At 33.8% G+C, this 14,161-nt stretch overlaps 1 protein-coding gene across 14 annotated transcripts in view; it reads left to right on the top strand.

Annotated features, from left to right (window-relative positions):
• The window catches only part of CBFB (core-binding factor subunit beta), an 83,788-nt gene that overhangs the window by 13,653 nt on the left and 55,974 nt on the right, over window positions 1-14,161 (top strand). The window lies entirely within an intron of this gene.

Here is a 14,161-nt window from a genome sequence, read left to right as displayed (position 1 = left end):
GTTCAAGTGAATTTAAGTGCATCAGGACTACAAAATAGTGGACCTGCTAATTCTAAATCAGAAGACCCTATTTCATTGTTGACATAACAGAATATTTAAAGGAAGGGAAGAAACAAGCACTTGTGGAATACATGTTATCAGTGATTTGTTAAGCACCTACTATGTTCTAAGTGCTTTGCTAAGTGCTTTACAAATATTATCTCATCATTTGAATTGAGAACATATTCTCTACTTTAGAATCAGCCAGAAATGATAACATTGCAACAATAGTGCACCATCAACTATGTAGAATAATCTACTATCCTTATAGAAGACCCTTCACAAATTCAAAAGACAAAATTCAAATCATGCTTTAAATTAAGCCTTTTCTTCCTTGGACTACATAGTTCCTTTGACCTTTCCTCATAGGACCTATTGCTAAGTGTTTGGTTATTGCAAAAGAATGTAAATGGTTATTATAGTTAACTGGAAGCCATTAGTCTTGTGTAACCAGCTTAGTGACTCTGTGCATCTTGTGTTTATTCCCATCCTCAGTGGGATTTGAGGATTCTGTTTTTTTGGAAGGATTTTGAGTTAACTGTTAGTGTAATTTTCAGCTTATGCACAGTGTATGCTTTTAGTTAATGTGTTACATTTTTTTCTTCAAAAGACTAGGAAATGTGAAGTGGGAAATTTTAAAGAGCAATAAAATAAGCTTCATGTAATTACAATATTGTATTTTAATAAGCACAATTCCAAATCTGATGATTTAGATCACCAGTGAGAGATTAAAACTTTGCCTTTTGTATGCATGTCTTTTTCCTTTTAATTATATGATTAAACAATATCACGAGCAAATATTCATCAACTGAGGCATTGTATCATTCTCAATTTGATCACTGAACATTTTTTTTTGTTTCCTTTCTATGCTTTTGTATTTTTTTGTATCATCACTCAGGGGGCTTCAGTATAAAATATCAAAGCTCAAATTTATAAAACTTATAATGAATGGGAACAGAATCCTGTTTTTAATAGTCTTTTCCAACAATTGGCTCTGTTTCTTCTGGAACATTTGCAGTAATTTGCCTGCAGGATCTTTGTCCCAGAATAAATATTGTTTCTGTTTATATGCCACCCACAATTTGGCAGGATATAACCAGGCCACTTGGATGTCAGCCCCAAGAAATCCCTAGTCAAACTCAACTAGTTCTTTCTTGTTAGCCTAGGTATGCCAGATAAAAATGTGTATTTTAGAAGTTCAAAAGTAAGATTCTTCCCAAGTCATTTTAATCAGTGTTAGTCGTGTTGCATTAAGAACTGATTAATACCAATACATTATTATATATAATGCTGTAAAGATTATACAGAGTACTTTGTTCATAATTCCTGATATGAGATGGGTGCTAACAGTATTCTGTAGAAAAAAGAACGGGAGGGGAGTGTCCAGGAAGTTCAACAGGTGTCCGAGATGGATTTGTTCTGATCACGCACTGGGATCTTTTCCCTTGACCATTCCATCTTTCTCTAATTATCCTAAAAGGAAAAGGTATAGCATCTTTTTTATGTTAGTTTGTAAATGTATTTAAAATTTTGCCATTTTTTCCTCAAAGTTTGTGCTGAGTATTAGGTACCTGGCTCCATCACTTACTTTCCTTGCAAGGTCGACATTCAGCTTCTCTCTTGTTAACCTCTCTCTCTCTCTCTCTCTCTCTCTCTCTCTCTCTCTCTCTCTCTCTCTCTCTCTCTCTCTCTCTCTCTCTCTCTCTCTCTCTCTCTCTCTCTCTCTCTCTCTCTCTCTCTCTCTCTTCTCTTCTCTTCTCTTCTCTCTTCTCTTCTCTCTCTCCTCTCTCTCTTCTCTCTTCTCTCTTCTCTCTCTCTCCTCTCTCTCTCTCTCTCTCTCTCTCTCTCTCTCTCTCTCTCTCTCTCTCTCTCTCTCTCTCTCTCTCTCTCTATATATATATATATATATATATATATATGTGTGTATATATATATATATGTATATATATATATATATATATGTATGTATGTATAGAAAGAGACAGCATAGAATGGTGACTGAAGAGCCAGCTATTGAATAATAGTAAAATGATGATAAAATACTTGAAATGTCTATATCAGGGTTAGGTAAACTGTTAGAGCTATAAAAGTATACACTATTATTAATGCATTAGTAACTAAACCTAATTTTGGAAAGGCTAGTTTGACAATGAAGTCAAATGTCTGAATATTTAAAGAAATGAATTTTATTATTCATATGTAAAAACAGTAGTGAGAGCAATGATTTATAACTAGTATGTCTAGATTCCTTTGGAAAATAAATTTTGTTCAAATTACATTACAATAGCACAAATAGTGTATGTAAAATGCTTTAAAATAGGTTGTTCATAAAGTAGATAACTGCTCCTTTGATAATTTTTTATATCTTTTAATTTGCTTAGTTGAACATCTTTTTTCTCTTAGTACAAAGGTGAAGTTTAGCCCCGGCTCTTTTTTAAATTGCATGTTACAAATTCCAAATTGGGAAATTCTGAATTGATAAATTGTCTAGCCAGATCATCTTATAATCCAAAATATTTTTAAAATTTGATTCTTAAAACATCATTCCAGTGACATTGAAGATATTGAAATCTTTTTAACAACTAAGAAAGTTATTTTTATCTTTTAAATTTGATGTGCCCTAATTCTTCCTTCTTTCTACCTTTTCCACTTACAGAAACACACTTCATTTTGTAGGCATTATAAAAAGCATTATTAATGTTACCATCTCAGCATATTTCTCCTAAACTGAGTTTCTCAGACTGTAGCTTTGCAATACATGTATGTATATACTTTTTGGTGATATTCGTATTCTTCATGCTCATTTCTCCTCCCATATTAAAAGGTATAATCTTTATTGCTTCTTTTCTCCTAGTATGAATTTCCTGATCTACAACTAGATTTATATCAGGATCCAGGTTTAAATAGAGAAATATTATTATTGGACTAAAACAGAGAATCCCAAGCTTGTTTCCTATTGCCTATTGTTATGATGTAATTTTGGAGTTATTTTCTTTGCAACTCAATTTCCTTATCAGTTTTGTTTTTAAGAAAAAGAAACCTATCGTTTGACAAGTTTATAATACTGGTAATGATGTAAGTAAAGAATTTAGATTAAAATTATTATATTCATTTTTATTTTATCTTCGGGAGACTTTGAACCTTGTTACATGTCATATCTGTGTCTTGGATTGCTGAGTTTTTTCCATTTTCCTCAGTTTTAATAAAAGTAAATAAGTTTTCTGCCAATATATTAGTAGAACATAAACTCCTTAAGGCGTTTTTAATTTATTTATTAAAAAATGGAAGTAGAAAGAAATATAGCTCAGTGTTAGAGCAAATGCTTGGCATGTATGAGGCTCAGGAATTGATTCCACCAGTGCTATGGAAGGATTAGTGGGCACCTGGATTCTAATTGTAGTACAATTTTGCCACTAATCTACTATATGACCTATGTCATCTCTCTGATCCTTGGTCTTCTCGTCTGTATGTAATGGGGTAAGGCTTGATGAGCTTCAAAATGTCTTCCAGCTATAAATTTTTTTTTGATTATATGGTAGCAACCAGGAGATTACTCTATGAAACTTTTTTTTTTCCATGAAATTAACTATTAGGATAAGATGACTAAATGATTTGAACATGGAAATGCTTAATGGACATATCAGGAATATATCCATCTGGAAAACCAGTTAACTTGACAGATTAACTTAGGAAACATTTATCATACCTGACAAATGGAAATTAAATCAAAAAGCTTCCTTTGCATATAGAATACAATAGGCATTTTAACCACAAGCATATTTTGTGACAAAAAGATTCTCTTAACTGCCTTTGGACGAAATGTCTCAGATGCTAAAACATAATAGATTATTTACTTTTTCTTTCCTGATATTTTTTTTTTTGATATTTTCCTATTTTCTAGCATGTTCCATGAAATCTTTATAGACATTAGTGATTGGGACAGTGTTCATCTGTAATCTTCCTTTGTGGGGGGGAAAAAAAAGTAATGTTTAATTCTGTTTTACATGTAAATACATAAATATTTGGATTCATATTCAGAACAGATAATTCTATTTAAGTCATCCTTACCCCCCCCCAAAAAAAAAGTAGCCTGTTGGAAACCAGGAATTTCAATAAACGTTTTTAAATTATGTAAAGTATTGTTTTTGCTTCTTTATAAAATAATTTACTCACATCAGTTGTAATATCAAGATAGATCTGAAGTAATTTATTTCAGTGTATTGAGACCAGTTTGAGCATATTCAGTTTTTTAACTAACAATCTTAATTCATAGAATGGAAAAGGACCTTAGAAATCTGGTCTGCCTATCTCATTTACAAATGAAAAAACTGAAGCCCAGAAAGTTTAAGTGTTTTGCCCAAAGTCACACAGACCAATAAAGTAATAAGCCTATCCAAAAATTTAACTTGGGTTCTTTAATTCCAAGTTCAGTGTTTTTTTGTTTTATTTCTTCCTACTTCTTTAAGAAGGTGCAGAAGAAATGGTAGCGTTGGAATTTTTTACCTTGAAAACTTAAATGCTTTTATTTAAAAGGAGGTATTATGTATATTGGTTACAAGTTCATAACCAATGATAAGAAAAATTGGCTTCCATATAATGACTTGCTGAGTTCTCAGGTATAAATAATTAGTGAGGTTTTTTTTTTTTTTTTTTAAGAGAAGTAGTAATTATTAATTTGTCTTTTGGATTCCCTTTGGCAAATCTTTCCAATGTAGTATTCCCTATCACCTAGTGATTCCAGTTAACTAATGTTTCTAGCTATCACTCTACCTTCCCCTTGCTCCACAAGCTATAATTAGCAATGTAAATAAATTTGAGACTATTTTATAATTTCTGGGGAAATATGTATAGTTTCCTGTAATGTATATTAATATCTAAATTCCTGGTGTCCTAAAATTTGAAAAAGCATTCAGTATAATTTTTGATCTATTTGTATAGAAAGAGACAGCATGGAATGGTGACTGAAGAGCCAGCTATTGAGTAAAAAACCTGAGAGTAAATCCCATCTCTGACACCCACAGGCTGTGGGACTTTGTAAAGACTACTGCTCTTCTCCGTGATTAAGCTGACAATGCTGTGCATTGGTAGAGAAGATTCCTTACTAGGAATTATCCACACCTGTGAAATTAATAGCTCTGGATTAAAAACAAATAATAGAATCAAATGCATGACATTAAATTGTAATATTGTTATGTTTCTCTTGTTTGTGTTCCTTTTGACAAACTTGCCTAAATCAGGATCATAATTGGCAACATTAAGTCCTCACTAATAACTAAGTGTTTAAGATGCAAAGCACTCTAATTCAACTATTACTTGATTCACAGCAATCCTGTAAAATAAGTACTGGGTAATATCATCCCCATTGTATAGAGGAGAAGACCAAGGCTCAGAAAAATTGTGGTTTGTCCATGGGTATTTATTACCAAATTTATTTATTTACCTATTTATTATCAAACGGGATTTGACTTGGGTCTTCCTTAATCCTAATACAACATCTTTCCACTACACCATGTTGTCCATCACTATGAATATAGTGGAGATTTTTTTTTAGAAATTAAAGATGGAGACTATCATGAGAGAATAGAGGGAAGCAATACAGTTAAGCCTCTTTCCACAGTTCCTCCCAGACAAATCTATAAAATGCAGCAGACCAAATCATAATGGAGAAAAAAATTACTGAGAATCTTGGCAAACATTGGCATCAAGTTTGGAGCAATCCAGTGCCCCAGGAAAAGCTATTCATCAGTACAAAAGGACAAGTTAGACTTATAGTAGAGCATTAGAACAAAAACAGATACTAACTGGAAGTTTTATCACCCACTACCCAATCCTAGGTTGCAGATAGAGAACAGAATGAAAAGAGGACCTGTGCCCATCAGTTCAGTGGGAATTACACTGAGAAAGGAGGAAGTTTAGAAGGCTACATCAACTGTGGTGTAGCTCAGACCCCAAGCTCACACCTGGTTTTCGGGTTCTCACTTTTATCATATAGCCCAGCCGGCAGAGGAATAAACAAGGTAGAAAGCCCAGACCAGTCTATAATTCTGCCTTCTCACCCCCACTTCCCCCCCCCCAGGCAGTTAGGGTTAAGTGATTTGCCCAGGGTCTAGTAGCTAGGAAGTGTTAAGTGTCAATTCTACCACTTTGAACCAACAGCTTTTTAACTGACTGATAAAGAGCCCTATAGAATTCTGTGCTTGCATAGACTCAAACGACCAGGTCAGGAACTTCAGAGCAGGGAAGCAGCAAACAGACTTTACACTGGATCAGATCCTTTTGGAAGCATTGAAAGCTTTCAAGTGTCCCTGAGATCCTGAAATAATGTAACGTTCTTTTGTATCATTGTGTTATACCCAAGAAAGCTGCAAAAAAAAATCCAGTTCAGACTTGGAGTGACAGAGCCCAGCCCTAATATCAAGTCCAAAGTCAAGAAGTAGACTGGAGGAATAGGCAAAATAATAACAATTCCACCATATTGATGTTTTGGCAGGGTTGCCTAAGACACCAAAGCAGATGATAATGATTTCAGAACAGGTACAAAGCCTCAAAGAAAGATACACACACACACACACACACACACACACACACAGAGAGAGAGTTGGAACTCAACTAGAATTCCTGAAAGAGATAATACAAGGGTTAAAAAATGTCTTTCTAAATGGAATGAGAGCTCTTGAGAAAGTAATTGGAAAAGAAATTAAGGTTTTAGAAAAAAATTTGGAAGGGAAATTAATGGCTTGGCACAAAAGATTTAAGATCTTGCTCATGCAACAAACTCCCTGAAAATTAAAATGGATCAAATAGAAGCCAGTGACTTCATGAGACAATAAGAAATATTAAAATTAAGTCCAAAAGGCGGGAAAAGAAATGGAAAATATAGGGGGGGAAATAGCTGACCTGGAAAATAATTTAAATACCAAAGAACCAGAGTTAGGATGACATATGATTTAGCAGCCACTACTTTAAAGGGGAAGAAAACTTGGAATATGATATTCCAGAAGGAAATTATTTTGGGCTTATAGACAAGAATAACTTGCCCAGCAAAACTATGAAGGGGAAAATGGACCTTTAATGAGTATTATTGGACCTTCTGAACATTCCTGTTGAAAAGACCAGAGCTATGAATAAGTGGACCAAACAAGGGTAAATTGCTTTCATTCAAATATGGGGAGATAGTACATATCCCCACTGAACCCTATCATCATTCAGCTTCATAGGAGACAAGGAATGGGAATAATTCTGTTCTTTTATGATGATCCTTAAAAAAATGATAGAAAAAGAGGGGGAAAAGATACACTTGGAGGAAAGGGAAAAGAAAGAAAATTACCTAACATAATTGGGCTGTACAAGTAAATATCTGTACAAACCTGGAGGAGGGAGTGGAGAGAATAGCTAATATTTAAATCTTACTGTCATTTAAACTGATCAAAGAAAATATATACATAATTTAGGTACAATTTCATTCAACAGGAAAATGAGTGGAATGCAAGAAATGGGGAAGAAATTTAGAGAAATGTTAGAGGAAGGCAGGGACAAGCTGTAAACAAAATGTACAATGAACAAAATGTACAGGATATATGAAAATATATACCTCTACAAAATTATAGGTCTTTCTATGATGGCACAGGATGGGGATCTTTAGTGCCTGCTAAATTGGGAAATAACTGAACAGGTTATGATATAGAAATGATTATTAAAAAAAAAAACACTATTGTGCTGAATTCTTATCAGTGTAATGAACAAGTAGGATGTCAAAGGAATCCTGTTACCCATCTCCTTTTAGGTCAGAGGTGGGGAAACTTTTTTGTGCCAAAGATCATTTGGATATTTATAACATCATTCATAAGCCCTACAAAATTATCAGCGTAAAGAACCCAACCAGTGGGAGTTGTTGTCACCTGTGGTTGCCTTGGTAGTGCCAGACCAAATGATTTTGTGGGCCTTATACAGTTTACAAGCTGAATGTTCCCCACCCTTGTTTTAGATGAAGAGCTCAGAATGCAGAATAAGAATTTATTTATTTTTTAAAGAAATGGCTAATGTGGACATTTGATTGACTATTTCTAATGAGTTTTGTTTTTCTTGTGTTTTCAATTTGAAGTGGAAAGATGAGGTGGATCTTGGTTGATTAAAAGAACATTTTTTTAAAATTAAACATTTAAAAATTAAGAAAGAAATTGAAGATAGTTGGTCCTGCTCTTTGAGATTATCTAATCTCATTTGCACAGCTAGGAGACCTTTTTTGAAGACATGTAAGTTAAGCAAATATAGAACTTCCATTTGACAGCTGCTGGGAAAACTGGAAAGCAGTTAACAGAAATTAAGTTTAGACCCACATCTTATATCAACTATACAATGAACTAAAAATAGATGCACAATCTCAATGTGAAAAGTCAAAACTGTTTTGTTTTTTTTAAATAGAGAATGACTCACTCTTTCTATATTTATGGATAGGAGAAGACCAAAAATAAATATAAAGAGCATCATAGAAGAAAACAAATGGACAGTTTTGGTTATTTAAAATTGAAAGCTTCTGTAAAACAAAGTCAGTGGAATTAAAATTAAAACAATTAACTGTAGACAAAAATTTTCCAAAGTAACTCTCTTTGATAGAGATCAGATATCTAAGATCTTATACTCACTGATTTGACTATTAAAGAACATGAGCCATTCCCCAAGAGATAAAAGATCACAAGATATGAATATATATAGTCCACTATGGTAGAAATCCTAGCTTAACAACATTTATATTTTTAAATTTTTCCAAAAAGCTAAAAATAGAAATATGAATTAAAATGTCTCTGAAGTTCTACCTCTTACATATCTGATTGGCAAAGATGGCCTAAAAATGACTTATTTTAGCCACTGGAAAGTTAGTTATTTCTCTTTTGTTCTTTAAAAAGATTAATGATGTCACCAGAGTAATTTGAATTAAATGAAGTAGAGCTGTGCAAAGTTCTCAACTTCATTCTCTTCCTGAGTCAAAATCCAGTGGCAAGACAACAGGTGGTAACCTAGGATGCAATGGATGACTCTCACCCTGTACTATTGATGGAGCTGGTCCCACCATTTAAAAAAGAAATTTAAAATCAATTCCCTTACATGTTGTTAATATAATCACATTATGTACAATCACTGCACTTATTCATGCCCTTTGACTTTTCTGAATAATTGAATGTTTTTAACAAACATATAAAGTTGCTCCAAACTGTTAATAGTATGAGAAATGTAAATAATGTTTCACTTCATATCAAACAAATTGGCAAAGATAAGAAATGGAAATAACCAGCATTATACAGCAATAGAATTGTGATTTGGTCAGACCAGTCTGCAAAATAAGTTGCAACTAGGTCCTTTTTTGTTGTTTTTTGAGGTGAAATGGTCATTCCCTTTTACCCATGGATCACACTGTTAGGCATATATTCTTAGGTGATCATAGTCAAAAATAAAGTTTCATATATACCAAAATATTCATAGCAGTGGTTTTGTGGCAGCAAATAATTAGAAATTAAGTAGATTCTCCTTGATGGTTAAAGAAATCACAATATTTGAATGTAATAGGAATTACTTTACCATAAAAATTATGACTGAAGCATTCAGGAAAATATGGGAAGATTTATATTAACCAGTATAGGACGGAGTAAACAAGTATAACAAATGTTATTACTACCATAATTACAAATGGAAAGATTAAGCAAATTTGTATTTTTTTAAATTTTAGTGGCCAGATTTGGCTCCAAGAGTTGGGGAAAATGCACTTCTCTCTCTTCATTGAGGAAATAGAGGTCTATGGGCATAAAATATTCCAGATATTATCAGGATTCAGTATGTTTGATTTTTGCTGAACTACTGATTGCATATAAACTCTTTCAAAAGAAGGAAAACAATGTCTTGCTAGAGAGGAGATGGAGGGATCTAGTCAGGAGATAGTGTAAAAGAAAAAGGTAATGATAAAATCTAAAGACTACATTCCTAATTGTAATGTTCTGGTTAGCTTTCTGGAGGTCTTGGGATCAGCCTTCGTTTTAGCAGAGTAATCGCCACGAGAATAATCAGGGATAAAGTCCAAATTCTTTATCATCTCCTTCACAGTTTGTTTCCTTTACCTGGGCTGGATAGCTTTCAGGAAGCCTTCAGACAGGACAAGGACAGGCCAGCCACCACTATGGTGGGAGATGGAATGTCTCTCCCAGTCCTTGTTGGCTCTTTGATACCTATGATGATGTACTTGTAATAGAGTATATATCTTGTAAAACTATATTAAGTACTAAGTACAAGTAAAACTAGATAACCCTGTCTTATCAATTCCACTGAGTTAACACCTTGTTGTAAGACTAAATCAATCGTACTAAGCCTTAAGTATATTTCTCCAAAGTTCCTGCCCTTTACACGTAACAATAAATATTATGGTGTCACATCAAAGCATACTCTATTGTATAGGAAGTCTTGGTAAACAGGAGGCCATAAGATATATTTTTAAGACTCGGAAAGATCTAGGATCAAATCCTATTTCTAATGGAAGGTTCTCTAAGCAATGGATAGGGGAGGCAATAGGATATATTCAGAAATGAAAACTACAGAAGGCATAATTTAAAATAAACTTTAAAAAGACAAAGCCAGTATAGTGTTATAAAAATAGTGCTGGAATAGGTCAAACTCACATTCTAGTTCTTTGGGCTGCTTATTTGCTTTATTTCCTCTTTGACCAATTGTCTGTTTGCAACTTTAAACTGAATGTCCCATATCCATTTCAGATTCCAAAACCAGAACTAATTATCTTTCTCATAAACCATCCCCAATGAATTTCTGTCAACAGCCTTAGAATGTGTTTGCCTCCTCACTTTCCTTACATAACCAAGTCTAGAAACAGAGTGCTAGATTTGGAGTCAGGTAACCTGTGTTTGAATCCTGGCTTTGCTGCTTACTAGCTGTGATACAGAGTTGTTGATTGATGGTGTGACCTCAGTTAAATTTTTAGGTCTCATTCCTGTCAGCTGTAAAGTGAGGATGGGTTGGGGGTGAGGATTTTTCAGTTCAGTTAGCTAACTGAAAAATCCCCACCCCCAACCCATCCTCACTTATGATAACCTAGTTCTAAGTCACTTGACCTCTTAGGGACTTCATTTTACTCATCTGTAAAATGGAGTTTGACTAAATTGCTTCTGAAATTCCTTCTAGATCAGAGATAGGAACTCTTATGAGAAATACTGACGTATCAAAAATTTAAATCAATTGCTCGATTCCAGTGGCTTTCTGTCACTTCCAGGATCAAATATATGCCTTCAAAGCCCTTTATATCCTAGTCTCTTTACCTTTTTTATCTCCCTACTTTTCCAGTTTCCTTATACTATACACTTCCCCACATACTTGCGGATCTAGTGATGTTGGCTTTCTTGGTATTGCTTGAGTGAAGTTAGTTGCTCCATCTAACCAAACTGAGGTCAGCCAGTTTTACTAGCTGTCTCCTAGTCCTCAAATGCTTTACTTCATCTCTGCTTGACTTTCCTAGTTATCTTTAGTGGCCAGCCAAAGTCCCATCCTCTACAAGAAGCTTTTCCCAATCTCCTTAAATTCTCTCTCTGTTGATTATTTCTAATTCATTGTCTATATTTTGTTTGTAGTTGTTTTCATATATCTCCCATTAGACTGAAATTCTTGATCAGGGACTGCCTTTTTGTCCCTCTACTTCATAGTAGGTGTCTAATGTTTATTGACTTAGTGATTTAACATAAGTAGCTTTTTTAAAAAATCATCTTTACAGCACTTAAATAAAATATAACAATTATTTTGTTCTAACAGAGGAGTTTGTGGATATAGTATGCACACTATCCACTCCCTCCCCCCAATTTTTTTGTTCTTAAAAGTAATTTATCTCCAAAGCAAATAAGTTGCCCAGACAGTTTTCACCACCCACTAACTCTTGAATCAGCAATCAGGAGCCACAGTGAGAGTCATAAGCCTAAGGAAATAACCTATTCCACTAAAGTCATCGTGTTCCCTCTTTTACTTGCAGTCATTTTCCCACCATGTAAAACTATGAGATTCTTTATAAGACACTCAGTTGTGACTCATCCAGATTTCATCACATGCTTTGGTTTCTTCTCATAATGCACAGTCAGCTGCTTGTCTTTTGGATGATCACTGCAGTCATGGTTACTCCCACCTGCTTATGAATCACATTTACCATTCTTTATGCTTAAAATAGCTTCTTTAACAATAATTTGTTACCAAACACCAGACATTGTGTAATAGATAAACCATAACATGGACAGTCGTAGAATGTTATATACCCTCAAGAGTCAGTTTTTTCAGTACTTAAAAAGAGATTCAGAGGCCATGACATTGTTTTCTTAAATTCATCACACCTTTTTTGTTAATATAGGCTGGCAAAATTTAGGACCAAGTGGGACCAAAGGTTTACCTTTGAGACCATCTAATTCAACTCTTTGAATTTTTAAAAAATAGTTTTATTGTCTTTTGTTTTTACAGCAGTCACTTCTCCCTCTTTGCATTGAATCTTTCTTTGTAACAACAATAGATTTTAGCAAAGCCATTTGACATTCTTCTTGAATCTGAACTTGTTAATTATATAGGAACCAAGATTGACCATTAAAGTTTGTGATTCAACCCAATGAATAAACAGAGGTCCAGTGAGTTTTAAATGGTTTACCTAAGGATACAGATAGAATAAAGCTCCCAAATCAGGTTCCCTGACTGATTTTAAATCCTGTGTTTTCACTATATTAGATAGACAGAATGTGTACTACTGGATAGGCAAAAGGCCAGTATTTACAGGAACAGTTGCTCATATTTATATTGTGTTTCACAGTTTACAGAATATTTTTGTCATAATTATCTAAAAATAAAAATGACCTCTATCTAAAATGAAGGTTTTATGTCCATCTTATGAATAAGGAAACTGAGCCTCAAAAAATTTCTCTATGATCATATGGCTGTATATTGTGCTCCTGGTTCCACATTGGTGCAGTGGACGACTCGGAACCTAGGGTTAATATGTTTAATAAAAATATTCTGTGATCATTAGGGATAAAAGCATTGTAAACTAGTAAAAAGCATTTTACAAAAAGATAAAAGCAAATAAGCACCCTAGAAGGAGAGTAAAAGCAATTCCCTGAGGTTGAAACCTTACAGCTTCCACCAAGCTCTTAAAACTATCTGTATACTGTGTCCAAAAAGCTCACAACTAAGACTACAGTCAATCTGTCTGGAGCAAGGTTAACTCGAATGATCCCAGATCAGCTTCACAAAGTCTTTGAGCACATAGGAGAGGAAATGGAGGGGGAGAGGCTCAAGGGAAGGAAAAAAATTTGGAACACAAGGCTTTGCAAAGGTGAATGTTGAAAATTATGCATATGTTTTGAAAATAAACAGCTTTAATTTAAAAAAAAAGTCTCTTGAGTTCATAAGAGAGCTGGTTGATGGTGTGGGGGCTAACTTCTGCTTCAGATCACTAATGATCTGCTCTACAATAGTGGTTGAATTAAACCTTGGTCATCTATGATATGTTTGTTATCTTTCCACTAGTATCAGTATCTTATGTTCTAATATTGTGTGTGTATTCTTACTTAACAAAAAAAAATTTTTTTTAGTTGGTAACAGAAATTAGCTGTCATCATTAAGTCCCACTTTGTTTAATCATGGCAGTAGAAATAACCCTGAGTTTTCAAATTTTGTGCCAGAAGAGTTCAAGCTCTAGCAGATTCAAACAAACTCTGGAAAGAATTTGAGCATGAATCTAGTTGACTGTCATTGACTAAGTCCAAAGAGAGGTTCATCACTGAGTTGGCCATGTACTAAGGCTTAGGAACTCTCACTTATCCTGACAAAATCATAAATCCTAAATTTAGTGACATACAAATCTTTTAACATATGATGAAAACCTTTCCCTAATTCTAAAACACAGTTCTTATCAAGCTTTAAATTACAGAATTTGAATTCTTATTACAATTCATTCTTATTACTCACTAATTCTCTTGCTACATTAATGTATTCATTAATTATCCTTCCTTCAAGTTACAACATTGCAGATCTCCTAGGTTTATTCATTTTCACAAAATATATTATTCCAAAACTAATGTGGTATAATTTCTTCAGAGAATTG

This window comes from Sminthopsis crassicaudata, chromosome 2 (assembly GCF_048593235.1).
Source record: "Sminthopsis crassicaudata isolate SCR6 chromosome 2, ASM4859323v1, whole genome shotgun sequence".
NCBI lineage: Eukaryota > Metazoa > Chordata > Mammalia > Dasyuromorphia > Dasyuridae > Sminthopsis > Sminthopsis crassicaudata.
This window is presented reverse-complemented; position numbering and strand designations above follow the sequence as displayed.